The sequence below is a fragment of the Emys orbicularis genome, chromosome 6 (assembly GCF_028017835.1).
Source record: "Emys orbicularis isolate rEmyOrb1 chromosome 6, rEmyOrb1.hap1, whole genome shotgun sequence".
Taxonomy (NCBI): Eukaryota; Metazoa; Chordata; order Testudines; family Emydidae; genus Emys; species Emys orbicularis.
Window position 1 is genome coordinate 54,322,507 of NC_088688.1, and position 18,643 is coordinate 54,341,149.

Consider the following 18,643-nt stretch of genomic DNA (forward strand, 5'->3'; position numbering starts at 1 on the left):
CTGAGATACAAGTCATTCAGCGTGACACCATCTTGAATTCAGCCAAGGGTGATGGACAGAGCTGAGATAGGGGCACTGTTAATATGCTGAAAGGTGCCAGCAAGTAAGTCTGTGATCCAAAGACAATGATGGACCTCATTAAAGTTAATGGGTATACCAGCACTCTTTCAGTCCTAAAAGAAGAAGCAGTCAAGTCCCTTTATATAGAAAACAGGTACAGATAATGAAGGGACTGCTCAAAGTACATGGTAGGTCAGAGCTAAGCCGTATGGGCTGAGGCAAATGTTAGGGCTAAGCCTTGCTTTTGCAGCCTCTGTGCACTAGAGGTGGAAAGCCCGAGGACGCAGATGTGAGCATAATTCCAAGAGGAAGCACAGAGGTGGGGAGGGGCGCTTCCTGGGCACAGAGCTGACTGGAAAGGGAGATTTGGGGATTTCTGAACAAGAAAACTGCCTGCTGTTTGTTCCAATGTGTTCAGGGAAAAGGAACGTTTTGTTTATTTTTAAAAAATATATACACATTGCATATAATACACTTGACTCATATCACTGATTTCTCTTCCTACTAAAACAACCTTAGAAAGCCCAAATATAGACTAACTGCCCAGGCTTTCTGTCAGGTGCCATTCAGTCACAAGCAAAGTGAAAATGCAAATTGTGACTCTTCAAGATTCCAACCTACTTCCATCTGAAATTTTACTGCATCATTTACTCCATCATTGCTCTAGTCTGCCCCGCCCTACTGGCTTACAACCACAGGCTCAATCTTTGAATTTACAGAACACGAGGATCGGGAATTAGAGTAGTGATAGACCCTCCTTCATGACCCAAATGAGGTGCTGTGATGGTCCTATTTCCTGTCTTCTCTGAATGTTGGATTAAAGTTGAGGTGAAGAAGTACGTGCTGCACTCTCTTACAACTGGTCTAGTAGTGCACTTGCTGCTCTGGAATGCATTCCTCTAGCACACCCGGAGACACCTGGCCTGCCACTGAGGCTGAGAAAATGCCTCCAAGCCCTGTGAAGTTATTGTTTTAAAACCTGTGATAAAGAACTTTGTCTACTCAGTACTAGTCACTCTATAGCAGTGGTGGGCAACCAGCAGCCCGTCAGGGTAATCTGATTGCGGGCTGCAAGACATTTTGCTGACATTGACCGTCTGCAGGCACAGCCCCCAGTGGCCACAGTTCATTGTTCCCAGCTAATGGGAGCTGTGGGAAGTGGTGGGCCACAAGTACATACTGGCTGCCGCTTCCCGCAGCTCCCATTGGCCGGGAACGGTGAATCGCGGCCACTGGGAGCTGTGGGGGGGCTGTGCCTGCGGACAGTCAGTGCCAGCAAAATGTTTCACGGCCCGCAATCAGCTTACCCGGACTGGCCACATGCAGTTTACGGGCCGCAGGTTGCCCACCACTGCTCAATAGCCATAAAAATAGTAATGAAATCAAGACTCTGATCAAATAATTTTTTTCAATTCTCATTTTAACCTACATTCACCATGCTTTAGTGGGTCACAGTTGAGGATATTGGATTCAGGACAAACTGCTGAGAAAGCGGGTACTCTCACCCCAAACTGGTGGTTATTGTATTTTTTTATTATTATTATTATTAGATATACCACGCCAGAAACACAAGTAAACTTCTGTCTCACTACACTGAGTAACAAGAAGTCCAAACTGCACTCTCCAGTTAGGCATCCTAGCCCTTGTTTCACCACTCTGACACTAGACTTTATGATAAGTAGTTACTTAAAGCCAATTTCATCAAACACAGGGTCCTTCTAATCCCAAGAGATCAGCCACATAACCAGGTCGATATATAACTCAGATCTTGCCCAATAAGCATGATGTATCCTCTTGTATCCAATATCTAAAGGTTTATTTACAAGAAAAAAAGAGAATTAAAATGATCAAAGAAATCATATTCATATAATAATTGTAAAGTTCTTGTATTAGGATTTTAGTAGTGCTGGATAAACAGCTGGCTTGTAAAGTTTCTGGTAATTTCCAAAAGTTTGGAAGGTCCTCAGTCCATTAGTTGTAGTGCTCCTTTTAGTGTAAGTCCATAGTGCAGAGATCAGAGCAGCAAAGAGGCAAAATGGAGATGTGTCCAGGGTCTTTTATATCTTCACCCATGTGGAGCGGATGCTCTCAGTCTTAGTTTGTGGGAAATTACAGGCACAACATGGAATCCAGGGTCATATGAGCTAGTCACATGCCTTTGCATGGTTTGATGACTCATAGGAACAGCCATTAACCATACTTTGGCTAAGGCGTCCACAAGAAGGCTCATCAAGTGGGGACAAACTTCTTCTGTGGCCCATTGTGAGTTAAGTATTCTTTGATTGGGTCACCAACTTGAATAGTCCATTCACAATGTGCTGTCTGGTTTCAATGTAGATTTTACATGGTGGGTGTTTCTCAGGAATACAGCACATATATTGGATGTCAGTACATAGTTAATATCTATAACTTCAGATACAAAAATGATACATGCATACAGACAGTGTAATCACAAGCAAATAATAACTTTTCCGTTGACACCTTACATAGCATACTTTGCCACTGTTAGACAATTGCAACAAATCTTAAACAATCTTTATTATATAAATGGTTATGTTTCAATCATACGTCACCACACTTACTTTCAACTTATTTTTTACTTCTAATTTCATGGCACTAAAAAGTTTGGAGAATAATTTTAACAAAATAAATCTACAAACTATCTGTAACAAAAGCTACTTAGTTCTGAGACTGAGGGTTGCATCCAGAATAGAATACTCTGATGCTGCTAGCACAAGGATGCTTCTCAGGGCTTCCTGTCTACAAATCTATGGAGTCCTCCCTCAAAGTCTTCTGGAATGTTGCCAAGGAACTACACATGAAATGTCAGGCCTCTGTTGATGATATTTAGAAAACAAACCAATTTTGCCTGCAAAACTGGAACAGATATGAGCAGTAGCAAGGGCTGATAGCCAAATGCAAACTGTTTTACAGCTTATCAGGGACATGTTGCCAAGATACATAAGTAGTGTTCCAGGCTCAGCCTAGGCATTTTATGTCATGCTAGGCCAGCTGTCTGAGTGAAATGGCCTAATTGTTTACAGTCTCCGAATTGTCATTCCCAAAGGTCTGAGTGTTGACATCCTTGTTTGGATACATGAAGGCCATCCAGAACTGAGAGCCACACGGCTCTCAGGATGGTGATCTGGCACAGATGCAAACAAAAAACAGAAGGTAAAAGCTTGTGAAATGTGCAGAATCAGCAAAGGGTCCATGCAAAAAGACCTGTTCCTTACAATGCCATTGCTGACAGAGAATGTAAGCAAGTGGTATACATCTACCATATCTAGTTATTACTGATTTACTCAAATACTACATTTACACTGGTTGCTACCAGAAAGTTAGCATTTATACACAGTTACATCACAGTGATATCTAAAATATTGTCATTTACATCAAGCTGAATCTCCAATATTTAGAATGTGCAATCTGTTATTGAACATGCTCTGCATTGTGGTAGTTAGAACAGGAGAAATAGAGGAATCTCTGTGGTAACTTTAGCTAAATAATGTCTTTTTTTACTAACTGATATTGTGCTATCAGACATGGTGATATTGAGTAGACTTTGGGCATTTAGCACCTCCAGAGATTTTTATTACAAAGAGCCTCAGTTTATTAGTTTTGAGTTTGAACATCTTGCTTCAAGTTTGATTTAAAATGTATTTCAGGTTGCAAAGAGAATATAATAGCAAGAAGATCTGCTGTTAGCCTTTATGAATTTAGAACAATACCAGGAAAGCAAATAAGATCTACACACTGAAAGAGAATGTACAGGCAAAAGGGACCTGACCTCATAGCTGCCATGGTAACAAGAGAGACCAAACAGTCATGTTAAGAATTTTAGTTGTCCAGAACTCAGTCTCATAGATTGATATGTCAGCGGTATACAATTATTATGATCAGAGAAGGATGTGTGCCAAATTCACACCTACTATAAGACCAAACTTTATAGGAACAAATGACATCTGTTGAACTAGATTTCAGAATTAGCAGACATTGAATAGGGCCACACATCTTGTTTCTATCCAGGAAGAAGGTAAGACTGCAGGGCTGGATTGTCCCTTGCTTAGTGAAAACATGAGTCCTAGTGTGCAGAAACAGACCAGGTAAGCCCAAATCAATCACCCTGGAATGACTGTAATAGTGACCACTGGAGTCAATGGATAATAGCTGCTCTGATGGGACAGGTATTGAAAGTCATATCACTGAAACCACTGAGCAAAGCAACAGTTGGACTTAGGCAAATGCTCACGACGTTGCAAAAGTACTTGTTAAATGTGAAATACTAGCCCATGAAGGAGCTTATTATAACAGATACCATTTCAGATTTAATATGCATAAACAGTATAGAGCAAGGAGACTGAAGTAAATATGGCTACTGTGCTAACCATTTCTCAAATAAAATTGAGAAATGGTTAGCATTTCTACGCCTACCTTCATGCCTCCAGCTTCCACCCCAGACACACCACACGATCCATCGTCTACAGCCAAGCACTGAGGTACAATCGCATCTGCTCCAACCCCTCTGACATAGACCAACACCTACAAGATCTTCACCAAGCATTCTCAAAACTACGATACCCACACAAGGAAATAAAGAAACAAATCAACAGAGCCAGACGTGTACCCAGAAGCCTCCTGCTACAAGACAGGCCCCAAAAAGAAACTCGGAACTCCACTGGCCATCACCTACAGTCCTCAGCTTAAACCTCTCCAACGCATCATCAGTGATCTACAACCCATCCTGGACAATGATCCCTCACTTTCACAGACCTTGGGAGGCAGGCCAGTCCTCGCCCACAGACAACCCGCCAACCTTAAGCATATTCTCACCAGCAACCACGCACTGCACCATAACAACTCTAACTCAGGAACCAATCCATGCAACAAACCTCGATGCCAACTCTGCCCACATATCTACACCAGCAACACCATCACAGGACCTAACCAGATCAGCTACAACATCACCGGCTCATTCACCTGCATGTCCACCAATGTTATATATGCCATCATATGCCAGCAATGCCCCTCTGCTATGTACATTGGCCAAACTGGACAGTCACTACGCAAGAGGATAAATGGACACAAGTCAGATATCAGGAATGGCAATATACAAAAACCTGTAGGAGAACACTTCAACCTCCCTGGCCACACAATAGCAGATGTAAAGGTAGCCATCTTACAGCAAAAAAACTTCAGGACCAGACTCCAAAGAGAAACTGCTGAGCTCCAGTTCATTTGCAAATTTGACACCATCAGATCAGGATTAAACAAAGACTGTGAATGGCTATCCAACTACAGAAGCAGTTTCTCCTCCCTTGGTGTTCACACCTCAACTGCTAGCAGAGCACCTCACCCTCCCTGATTGAACTAACCTCGTTATCTCCATACTGATTTATACCTGCCTCTGGAGATTTCCATTACTTGCATCTGAAGAAGTGAGGTTCTTACCCACGAAAGCTTATGCTCCCAATACTTCTGTTAGTCTTAAAGGTGCCACAGGACCCTCTGTTAATCTTTGAAATGAAATCTCATTACTTCTTCTTATCCTCTTAATCCTGGGATGGGGGAAGTGTCCTTTCCACACAGCTGGTCCAGGTGTCAGTCACACTTAGGATTCTGCAGCTTCTTGTATTGCATTCAGTCAACTCTTGAGCACATGGTGACCTCAGTTTTTTATATCCTAGTTTCAGAGATTTTGGGAGGAGTCCACCCTCTAATGCCTATTGGGCACGTGACAACTTGGTGCAAAGATTTCAACTCTGAGTTTCTCTACTGCTTCCATTGGTATCCAGTAGATGGCAATGATATATAACACATTTCTTTAATCCTTTTCTTACCAGAGGCATTTTAAATCTGATTCATTTCAAGGATTGCATTTCATTATTTGCCCTGCTCTATTGATTGGGATATCCCCTTTTAAGCAATTTCTCTTAATAGCCCAAATTTATACCCTGATTTATAATTTTTAACATCTCTTCTCCCTTGTGCCAGACAAGTCCTACCTCTTCTATAGTGTGACAATGATTCACAAAGACAACCAGTAAAATCCTTATAATCTTCTAAATTTGGAGGACGTACTTCATAGATTTTTTTTTATTATTTTACATAAGCATTTCACTTAATTTGGGACTTACAACAGAAGAAGAGACATTTTTCCCATATAGAAGCATGTAAATCTGACTCACAAAGTAAACAAATGTGCAGATTCTAATTTGGGGGTGTAGTGAGGCAGAATGGCCCTCCCTCCTTGAGCAAGCACACTACAAATAGCAGGACAGCTAGGGTAGCACAGGCAGTAGATTGAGTTAGCTGCTTGAGTATGTGCCCAAGAGGTTCAGGGTCCAGGTACATATGTATGCAGGAAGCTAACCCAAACTACTGCCCATTCTACCAGCTTCACTGCTATTTTTAGCGTGCTAACTCAAGCAAAGCTAGTGCAGGTATGTCTACATGAGCTGTAAATCACCCCCCCACACAGCTCCAATGTAGATTTATTTGCTGCTTTTTTCCCCCCAGTGTAGATTTATTTGCTGCTTTTTTTTCATTGCCACAATAAATAAATACTTTAAAAAAAACTGTTGGGCATTTTGTTGACAGAGGTAGTTTTGATGGTTTTTTGCCATTAAACTAACAAAAAAAGCCCCTTTTATTAAATGCACTTACATTAAAGGGGGGAAAGAGTTAAAATATTTACAATTCAAAAAATGAAGTATATCTCCATGCCACAACCTCCCTTATTTTCCCCCTTTTCTTATTCGTTTTGCTTGATTATCTCACCAATTATATTTAATGTCCTTGCTGGGGGGAAGAGATGGTCGCATTTAGGTGGTATCGCTGAGATTTTGGTGTTGAAGTCCAATCTTGCTTCTTCTGAAGCCAAAACACCACAAATGCATACACAGGGATAGAGAGAAAAGAATAGAGAAAGTAAGAAAATGCAGCTTGTGCCTGACATGCTTGGAAAATACAAGTACAATACACCCTTTTTAGATTTCCAAACCAGTTGCAGCAAAATGTTTCATTATTAAATTTGTCCTGGCTGGTTAAACTGGTTCTTCTAGGCAGAAAGCAAAAAGAGAACGATAGGGAGGAATAAGATAGGTGAAAATAATTACTGATACACCTGAGAGGGTTTAGTAAGGTGAACATTACAGTCACATCTCCAGAAGTTGGTCAGTACACCGTGCTGGTAATGGTTATGTCAACTGTGTGCCTTCTTTTTGTGTCTGTTTATTTTAGAGTTTTGTACTGCAACCCATCATCACAGTATCTGAGCACCTTCCTGCATACAATAGATTGAAAATAAAAAAAGTTCCTCGTGGACTTCATGGAGTCTTTGGCTCTTGTCCCTTTTTAGGTTACAGAAAGCTCTGCACAGGGTAAGGTTTTCTTATTTGGGGAAATGTCCAAATGAGATGGCACCCTTGCTTTCCTTTAAAGATATCAATCAAAACATCTTTTGCTATGACCATTTTGCAACCTCAACAAAATTCCTTTCTTCACTTAAAACAAGTTTGGCTTACATCATTTTTTTTACTGTTCTGTGCCTCATTTCAATAACAACTTTCCATAATATGTTACTGGTTAAATGGCATCGTGTCAACTTTCATCCACTTTTGACAATTTAAGATTTTAGTGGGTTCAGCGGAACAGGCCTAAAGCGTGCATAAGCACAAGGGAACTATCTTCTAACCCTTAAAGTGTTTTTTTCCCAGATCAGGATTAGGCACATGAGTAGGGAACTGTGGGAAATTTGCCCTTCTTCTTTCGTTACTATACCTGCAATGTGGGATAGTGAGCATGTCAAGGGGATAGGAGACAAAAACTTTGAATCCTAAGTCTTCTAATTGCTATGCACATGACTTTTTGCAGATCTCCGTGCGTGGTAACCCATCTGTTAAACAGGGCTGATAGTGTTTCTATACACTTAGGGGGGAAAAAAACAACACCCTGGTGTTATCACTTAGTTTCAATATTCTGAAGATTCTGATTTCCACTGCCCTCTGTATTTCATGAGCACTACTTTACTTTACAAAAGTATAATGATTTAAGGTATTTTATGTCCACTTTTTTCAGTTTATATAAAAAGAGAAAACAATCTTTAAAAAGGAATTTTCCAAAGAGAGAAGTTTTGGCATTTCCATTCAAGAACTCCTAAAAGTCTGAGATCTACATGAAATGACACTCTTAGCTACAAAGAGGAGTGCTTAGGAACTCTAGGAAATTAGGCATGCTGACTGGCTGGTAACCGAGAGCTTGTCTACCCTTAAAATGCTGCAGCAGTGCAGTGGCACCGATGCCACTACACTGCTGTAGTCCTTCAGTGAAGACACTACCAACTCCGACGGGAGGGCTTCTGCTGTCAGCGTACATACTCCACCTTCCTGAGAAGATTTTCCCTGAGTGACGTAGTTATACCACATAAGTTGCTAGTCTAGACCAAGCCTGAGAAGATAGTGATTTACAATGGTGTTATTACAATATTGCCTACAATGTATAGCAAAGTCAGGGAGAATTTTCTGTATCGGCATTACTGCATCCAGGTTTGGAAGCAGGATGGATGTCATGAAAATGCCCTACTTGAATTGAATGGGTAATAAATGGAAGATTGATCCTTGCTTTGCCCAGAAGGAAATTCCATTTCCATATGGGTCCATTTGCAGACACTAGAGGCAATTATCTAACTTTTATTAAACAAGATTTGTTTCTTTTAATTAAAATTTAATAGCAGATCATAGGGTGACCAGATGAGAGATGTGAAATATCGAGACGCGGGAGGCAGTTGCCAGCGGGGGGGGGGAACCAAGAGCCGGTGGCGGAGGAAAAAACAAAAGCAAAAAAAAAAACACGCCGGAGCATAGGAAAAATTGGTGGGGGCTGAGCCCCCACCGGCAGCTCCACGCCCCTCCCCCCCCCCGCACCAGCTCACCTTCGCTCTGCCTCCACCTCCCCTGAGCTGGGTGTTGCGTCCTGCTTCTCCCCACTCCTGCGCTTGCACCGCCATACAGCTGATTAGCGCAAGCCTGGGAGGGAGGCGGGAGGAGGAGGAATGCGGCGTGCTTGGGGAAGAGGCAGGGCCAGGGCGGGGATTTGGGGAGGGATCCAATGGGGCAGTGAGGGGGTGGGGTTGGGGGCGTGGCAAGGGCGGGAATATGGGGAGGGATCCAATGGGGGGGAGGAAGGGGCGGAGTCAGGGCGGGGCCGGGCAGAGTTGGGGTGGGAGGAGCGTGAGCCCCCTCCGCCTGTGCGCCGGGGGGCAAAATATCGGGACAATTCGCGTACCGACTGAACATCGCTCAGGACACGGGACAAACAAGTAAATATCGAGACAGTCCCGATAAAATCGGGACATTTGGTCACCCTAGAAGATCATGAACTGGGTATCTACAAATTATTCCTTGTTCAACGGAAACTGCATCTTAAGCTAGTTCTATGCCTCAAGCAGGAGAGCTGATAGAGTAACAAGGAGGAACAGGAACAACAAAGCAGTTTGGTTTTTAAAAGCAACCAATTCAGGTTATTTGAGGGGAATAGTAATGACACAGTGGGCCTGATTTTTAACCCTCAACCCCTGTGTATGCACTTTGGTGTAATAACACTTGCATGATCAGGCATTTACGTCATATTCATATGCAATATTGTATAAGAACCAGAAAAACTCCACTGACATTTGGACCCATTGTTTTAACTGTTTGCTCTTTTTTGACAGCAAGTGAGAGCTTATAAATTCTCCTACCAAAAAAATTGAACCTGGCCTTCTTTATATACAATATTTACCTCCTGTGCCTACGTGATTTTGATCTGGACTTAGCTATATGACAGAGTAAGGTGCTGGTAAAACATAAATAGAACTTTAATATCTTCAAAAGGGGAAAAGATGGTTTAAAAATGTACAAATTCATAAACGTAATGAGATCTGTAAATAACAATTTTGCATCTCTTCCTTACTGTAATCATAACTAAAATTGATTTTCTTCTGTTAGGGACCTTTTTACTAGGGTCTGCACTTGTGGAAGTGAAACCAAACCATGGGCCATTTCAATGGAGTTTAGCCAAGCTCATTCAGAGGAGTTTCTGTTAGCATTTCATATGAGATCTGAGACCCCAGGTCTTCTCTTATACCCTTTTCAAAAATGAGGACAATATTTCCATGTAGAATGCTTGGTGGGGCAGGGGGAATTGCACTAGATTTGAGTTTCAGTATATATGAAGTGATAATATAGGGAACTGCATTGCCTAGGCAAAATTTCAGTCTGCAGTACTCTGTGTGCTTTAGCAGCAGTGAGTCTGTCCTGCTGTCCGCACTGCCACCTTGGCACATTTAACAAAGGAGAGGAGTCTATTCCTCAGCTGTGTTTTATATGCTAGTCTTCTGTTGCAACTCAAGACAATCTAGCATTCACAGCAAGGGAAAATATTGTATTGCTTGAAATACAATGGCTTGCTCCCAAGTTATGATTGTATTACATTCACAAAAACTATGTTTGAAGACCATTATTAAGGTTGTACAGTCAAGCACTCAAAAGTTAGGAAATGCCAGAATTTGGCTCCCTTTTGCCCATCCGTTATGATATGGTCTTTAATTACTTGATCACATTATTTCCCCCCACAAAAGCTCTGACACTTGTCCCCTCTGCATTTGAATAAGGCTGCTTCCTCCTCTGTCATATCTAGGAATCAGACAGGTTTAACTCAGTGCACAGGAGAGACGGCCTACCTGCTTCAGTTCCAGTGCTCAGCCTCAGCCTGGCCTACAGCAGCCCAGAGCTGCAATTGCAAGGAGAGTCCTGCTTCACCCCCTGCACCCTCTGCTGAAGCATGCTCAATGCACACTGAATCTTCAGAGTTTCTAGCTGTGAAGCTCTATCAAGTCTTTACTGAGATTTTTTTCAGAGGCTTATAATTTGGCCAAATTTTCATGGGGGGCAGGAAAATACGCATCCCTGGTACTAAGGCCACCTGTCTGTCAAATTTCAAGACTCTACTCCAAAGCAGAGGGGGCTAGAGCTTTTCTAAGGAGAGGGCACCCAAATTTTATGCTTTAGAAATAATATGAGAGATTAATTTGGTCCATTGTATGTAGCTGAGGGGAGCAAAGACACATTTGAAAATACAATGGGATAATGATAGATTAAAGAATTTAGTTTGTCAAGTTTTGGTAACCAGTTTCATTTGAATGCATTTTTACTGCAATAGAATTGTCTAATACATGGATACTCTATGGAAAACATAGAGAACATTATCCATGATGTTTTTTCTAAAGCTGTCATCAGGAGAGCTACAGTACAAAAATTCAGCTCTCGCACCAGTTGCTATAAATATAACACCTGCTATTATAATAATAATGTCATGCTTGCCTGACTTACTGGAAATTTGCAGCAACAACAATATATTGGGGAACTACCTAACAGCATGTGTTTATAGCAGATCACCTGCTCAGGAGGTGAAAAAACAGGCTGCAGGCAACTTTTCCCCCCTAGATGTTTTAGCAGGTCTCTCCTGACTACATTAATTGCCCTAGCTAGTACAAAGGTTATCTAGATTTTCTTTTCCCCACTGTGAGAGCTAAGGATGCATGCATATGCTCTTTAACAGTGACTTTACCATCTGCAGGAGTGCTCACCAGCAGAGACTGCTTTTTTTTCTTGTTGCTGAGCATATAGATGAATGCAATTTTACTTTGTTATATAGTGGCTCCAGGATGTTAAACCTAAGATTCTTTCTTAAGGGAAATCTAGTATCTATTATGATGCCATAACAATGATATGTTTGTAATGGGGAAATCTATTTGGATATAGATTCATTCTGTGTCATTAAATCATCCAAGGGGCATATCTAGAACAAAGAAAGGTCTTATCTTTGCAAAATTGTTTTAGATATTGGGTAAGGAATGGTGTCCCTATCCTCTGTTTGTCAGAGAGTGGAGATGGATGGCAGGAGAGAGATCACTTGATCATTACCTGTTAGGTTCACTCCTTCTGGGGCACCTGGCATTGGCCACTGTCGGTAGATAGGATACTGGGCTGGATGGACCTTTGGTCTGACCCCATATGGCCGTTCTTATAGTATAGATAAGATAAGATATTTCATTTTTTTCAAATGTTAGTTCCCCTTGCCCTACATCTTTTTTTACTATTTCTATACATAAGCCTTCTAACCCCTTACCTTAGTTAATCTCTAAATGCAGTATAAGATATAGTCATTGTATTAAGTGTGCTTGAGAACAACATGTATTAGTCTATCTCCCAAGCGATTAAAGTCATCACCTCATAGAGGATCTCAACTTCTAACATAAAGGAAATTGAGATTCCCAAGGAATTCCCAATTCCCTGTTCCCAATGTGGCGGCGTTAAAGTGACTAATGTTTTAATGTCTGCAGGGACAGCATCAACGTAATTAATTTGACATTGCTTTGTTTACTTTATCTGTATAAACATAAGAAGGGGTAAAGTACATTTCTGTTTGCAAAATCTGTCCGATATTAATTGTTGAATCATGGTAGCTCCATTTGTCATTGAACAGCACTCTTAGGTTCTCATGACATATGGGAGCTCAGACTAGTAGAGGCTTGCCTTTTTTTTTTTTTTTTTTTTTTGAAAGCTCCTTAGACCAATATTATTAATTGCTTTTCAAATCTCTAATGATTGAGTCTGAACAATCATCTTTTTAATTAGTTTTAGTTCACAACCAAACAAGTGTTACTGGGATTACAGGTTCTTATTCATTACATTCAGCACAATATAATATAAGAAGCTCCTGTATTCTCAAAGTCCTTTACAAAGTAACATCCATTTCCATGATTTTGATTTTATCTCTTCTCTCTGATATCTAACCATTCTATTTTAACAATGCTACATAGTCACTGAGGAGTTTCATAGGCCTTTGTCGCCATGCTTTGCTGAGTGCACATTTTCTTTAATACTATTGACGAGAAAAGAGTATAAAATCTGGGAATGAACAGTCTGCATAATATTCCAAAAGGCAAAAAAAGTAGTGCGATGAATAAAGTCATTACCCTGAAATGAGATCGTCTATGCTTAACTTTATGCACTGTGAGCAAACCATAGGAATGGAACTGCCCCCACTGCATTAAGTTAAGCAGAGGCATAACTCCTTTCAGGATCAAAGCCTAACTAGGCATACAAAATACATATCAGAAAAGTAGAAAAAAGACTTAAGTGGACCGTCTTATTAATTTACAATTTTATCATTTTCTTATATTGCTGCAAAATTCTATTTGCCCGTTCACCTGGGGAAAAGTACTGTAATATTTATTTGGGTTTGATGGATGAGGAAAAACATTTTTTCCTGTGAACATCTTCATGATATCAGAAATAAGCACGCCAGTTTTGTTTCTGGGCTAGCAAATCATCATGGCAATATTGCAAGGTTATTTGAATAGACCATTTCCATTAGTTGGCATTTATTTATAAGGTATTAATGGGTCATTAAAAACAAGGATTTTTAATGTTTCTCTTCTTGAAGGCAGGGTAGCAATCACCTTCAAAAGGCATTAGTGGGGCCCTGACTCAAAAATATTCTTGACATTTACAACCTCGTTAGTGATCACCCAATGATACTCTAATACGTCTATTACAAGGGGTAATGATGTTGTGGTGCCACTATGGTCTGAAGACTCCAGGTGAAATCCTGACCCTATTGAAGACACTGGGAGTATTGTCACTGAAATCCTTGCCCCTTTTTCCTAAAAGGTAGAGATTCTTTCATCTCCCAGGACATTTAGTCATCAACTCTTGTGCCTATACCATGATAACAGATATATCCAAATTATAGATTAAACTAAACAAAATGCTGTTTATATAAGAGTAGTTATACTTTTCTCTAATACCCCCTCTCATAGGTTGTTGTTAAGATAAATAAATTAAATATTGCGATGCCCATTGCTCTCTATTGATGAAAAGCACCATATAAGAACAAAAGAATGGAAACGAAGAATGGCATTTAAACTTTCTTTCATCTAGACATGGGCTTTGAAAAGCTGTGTTAGTAGAGTAGTGCAATTGCAACAAACCAAATTAGGGCCTTATGAGGGCTCAGAGTAGCCCTCACTCTCTTTCTCCCCTGTCTCCTGCCCACCCTGGTATTTTGCTGTATTTGAGAGAGACTTTTAAGGACTAAAAATTAACACTATTAACCAGAAATCAGAAATTAATTACATCCTGTTACACTGGTCTACAATTTTTGAGAAGTCGTCTGCTTCCGAGATAAAATGTGCTATTTATTATGTATTTTGATGTGCTGAATTCAAATATGACAATTAAAACAACTGATTGGCTACTGTTTCTAAGATATTTAAGTTTTTACATTTTATGTCTATGTATATTGTGTAGATAATAGAGTTTAATCATAAATTGTAAACCTAGGTCTTTTCATGTGTTTATGGTTGCTTTACATGATAATATTTCACCTGTCCTGTTTATGTAACACTTTAAAAATCAGCAAAAGGGTTATATAAATAAAATTTATTATGAAACAAAAGGCAAAAAACTATTCTGTACATAGTTTAGTCCTATTCAGTGTCTACTCGGCGCTTCTTGGCTTGTCTCTTGTATTCATTAAATGGAGCATCTCTTGTCACTGTCCAGCAATAGTCTGCAAGCATTGATGGGCTCCATTTGCCCTGATAGCGTTTCTCCATTGTTGCAATGTCCTGGTGAAATCGCTCGCCGTGCTCGTCGCTCACTGCTCCGCAGTTCGGTGGAAAAAAAACTAGATGAGAGTGCAAAAAATGTATCTTTAGTGACATGTTGCAACCAAGGCTTTTGTATGCCTTGAGGAGGTTTTCCACCAACAACCTGTAGTTGTCTGCCTTGTTGTTTCCGAGAAAATTTATTGCCACTAACTGGAAGGCTTTCCATGCCGTCTTTTCCTTGCCACGCAGTGCATGGTCAAATACATCATCTCGAAGAAGTTCACGGATCTGAGGACCAACAAAGACACCTTCCTTTATCTTAGCTTCACTTAACCTTGGAAATTTTCCATGGAGGTACTTGAAAGCTGCTTGTGTTTTGTCAATGGCCTTGACAAAGTTCTTCATCAGACCCAGCTTGATGTGTAAGGGTGGTAACAAAATCTTCAGCATCCACCACTTGTTGAATCAAGGAACACTTTTCCTCCCAGGCTGCAATGACTGTCGGAGTGGCCAATCTTTCTTGATGTAGTGGGAATCTCTTGCACGGCTATCCCATTCGCAGAGAAAACAGCAGTACTTTGTGTATCCAGTCTGCAGACCAAGCAAGAGAGCAACAACCTTCAAATTGCCACAAAGCTGCCACTGATGTTGGTCATAGTTTATGCACCTCAAAAGTTGTTTCATGTTGTCATAGGTTTCCTTCATATGGACTGCATGATCAACTGGAATTGATGGCAAAACATTGCCATTATGCTGTAAAACAGCTTTAAGACTCCTCTTCGATGAATCAATGAACAGTCTCCACTCATCTGGATCGTGAATGATGTTGAGGGTTGCCATCACACCATCGATGTTGTTGCAGGCTACAAGATCACCTTCCATGAAGAAGAATGGGACAAGATCCTTTTGACGGTCACGGAACATGGAAACCCTAACATCACCTGCCAGGAGATTCCACTGCTGTAGTCTGGAGCCCAACAGCTCTGCCTTACTCTTGGGTAGTTCCAAATCCCTGACAAGGTCATTCAGTTCACCTTGTGTTATGAGGTGTGGTTCAGAGGAGGAGGATGGGAGAAAATGTGGGTCCTGTGACATTGATGGTTCAGGACCAGAAGTTTCATCCTCTTCCTCTTCCTCGTCTGACTCAAGTGAGAATGATTCTAGTGCATCAGGAACCGGCAGTCCTTCTCCATGGGGTACTGGGCGTATAGCTGATGGAATGTTTGGATAATGCACAGTCCACTTTTTCTTCTTTGACACACCTTTCCCAACTGGAGGCACCATGCAGAAGTAACAATTGCTGGTACGATCTGTTGGCTCTCTCCAAATCATTGGCACTGCAAAAGGCATAGATTTCCTTTTCCTGTTCAACCACTGGCGAAGATTTGTTGCACAAGTGTTGCAGCATATGTGTGGGGCCCACCTCTTGTCCTGATCTCCAATTTTGCAGCCAAAATAAAGGTGATAGGCTTTCTTAACCATAGTGGTTATACTGCGCTTTTGTGATGCAAAAGTCACTTCACCACAAACATAGCAGAAGTTATCTGCACTGTTCACACAAGTACGAGGCATCTCTGCTCACTTTGGCTAAACAGAAATGTGTCCCTTTGCAAAATCAAACACTGACAAATAAGAGAGCATGACACTGTATGATTTCTAGAGCTGATATAGGGCAATTTGTTCAGCAGAGTGATGTAAGCTTTGTTATGATTGCATCATCCATGACTTCTAGGAATAACATGATGCAATTCCTATCATGTATGACGCAATACCAGCTTCAGATTGCATCATTCACTGTTTTGCCTAAAAAGCAAGTACTGTCCAAACCCAGTCATAGATCCAGTCAAAGATGTATTTTAGTCATTTCTGGTTTAAATTGAGATCCCTTCCCTTTATAACTCACTTATCCTCCGCCATTCCCAAGTCAAGGGTTGTATATACTGACCCAATAGCATATCTTGAAAACTAGAGCCAATCAACAATTTTAAGCATCATTTTCGTTCTCAGTGACCCAGAATTAGTAAAGTTTGACTACAATTATTTCAGAAGCATTTTGGCTGTAGAGCAGTGTTATTTGTAATTATGTTGTATGAAAAATAAAATCCATATATTTATTAGTAATCCTTGAATAACCACACTGTGCCTCTCTAAATTCATTTTGTTGTGAGCAAAATAATATGAAGTTGAATAAAACTTTAATAAACCTTTAACATGATTTCAATTGTAATAGACATGATCACTTAAGACCGGATTCTGCCACCCTTAAATTTATTCCTTGAATAGTCCAGTTGCAATCAGTGCGAGTACTCTTGGGGTAAAACACAACTCAGAGTGAGTAAGAGTGCAGAATCAGGCCTTTGATGAGATACCTTGTTAAATATCCTGACTATTTTTCAGGATATATATTAAATAGAATTCTCGACAAAATTCAGCCCTGGCACAAGCAAGCACAACTGTGACGGTTGGCACTGTTCCTTGTTTTTGTTAACTTGCTCCAGGCTGAATTTGGCTGTTTGCCTATAACAAAGGAGCTCAGCAATTATATTCCCTCTGTAGATTTAACTGATAGTACCATATCCAAATTCTTATGAAGTGGATAGCAATCTAGTCTTCAGAGTCTTCTTCCTTATTAAACCGAAGGACAATTTAAATGACAGTTTTCATAAGACATGGATAAACTGGAGAGAGTCCAGAGGAGAGCAACAAAAAGGATAAAAAGTTTGGAAAACCTAACTTATGAGGCAAGGTTGAAAAAATGGGTGTGCTTAGTCTTGAGAGAAGAAGACTGAGGGGGTCCTGATAACACTCTTTAACTATATTATGGCCTGTTATAAAGAGGATGGTTACCAATTGTTCTCCATGTCCACTGAAGATAGGATGAGAAGTAATTGGCTTAATCTGCAGCAAGGGAGACTTAGGTTAGACATTAGGAAAATCTTTAACTATAAGGATAGTTAAATTTTGGAATAGACTTCCAAGGGAGTTTATGAAATCCTCATCTTCTGCCTCCGCTTTTAGGTTTAGGTTTACTTGGTCCCTCAGTACAGGGAGCTGAACTTGATAACAGAGCTGTAACTGACAGGTTTCAGAGTAGCAGCCGTGTTAGTCTGTATCTGCAAAAATAACAGGAGTACTTGTGGCACCTTAGAGACTAACAAATTTATTAGAGCATAAGCTTTCGTGGGCTACAACCCACTTCTTCGGATGCATATAGAGTGAAACATATATTGAGGAGATATATATACACACATACAGAGAGCATGAACAGGTGGGAGTTGTCTTACCAAGTCTGAGAGGCCAATTAAGTAAGAGAAAAAAAACTTTTGAAGTAATAATCAAGATAGCCCAGTACAGACAGTTTGATAAGAAGCAAGTGTGAGAATACTTACAAGGGGAGATAGTTTCAATGTTTGTAATGGCTCAGCCATTCCCAATCCCTATTTAGCCCTGAGTTGATTGTGTCTAGTTTGCATATCAATTCCAGCTCAGCAGTCTCTCGTTGGAGTCTGTTTTTGAAGTTTTTCTGTTTTAAGATAGCCACCCGCAGGTCTGTCAAAGAATGGCCAGACAGGTTGAAGTGTTCTCCCACTGGTTTTTGAGTATTATGATTCCTGATGTCAGATTTGTGTCCATTAATTCTTTTGCGTAGAGACTGTCCGGTTTGGCCAATGTACATGGCAGAGGGGCATTGCTGGCACATGATGGCATATATCACATTGGTAGATGTGCAGGTGAACGAGCCCCTGATGGTATGGCTGATGTGATTAGGCCCTATGATGGTGTCACTTGAATAGATATGTGGACAGAGTTGGCATCGGGCTTTGTTACAAGGATAGGTTCCTGGGTCAGTGTTTTTGTTCAGTGATATGTGGTTGCTGGTGAGTATTTGCTTTAGGTTGGGCTCACACTTGCTTCTTATCAAACTGT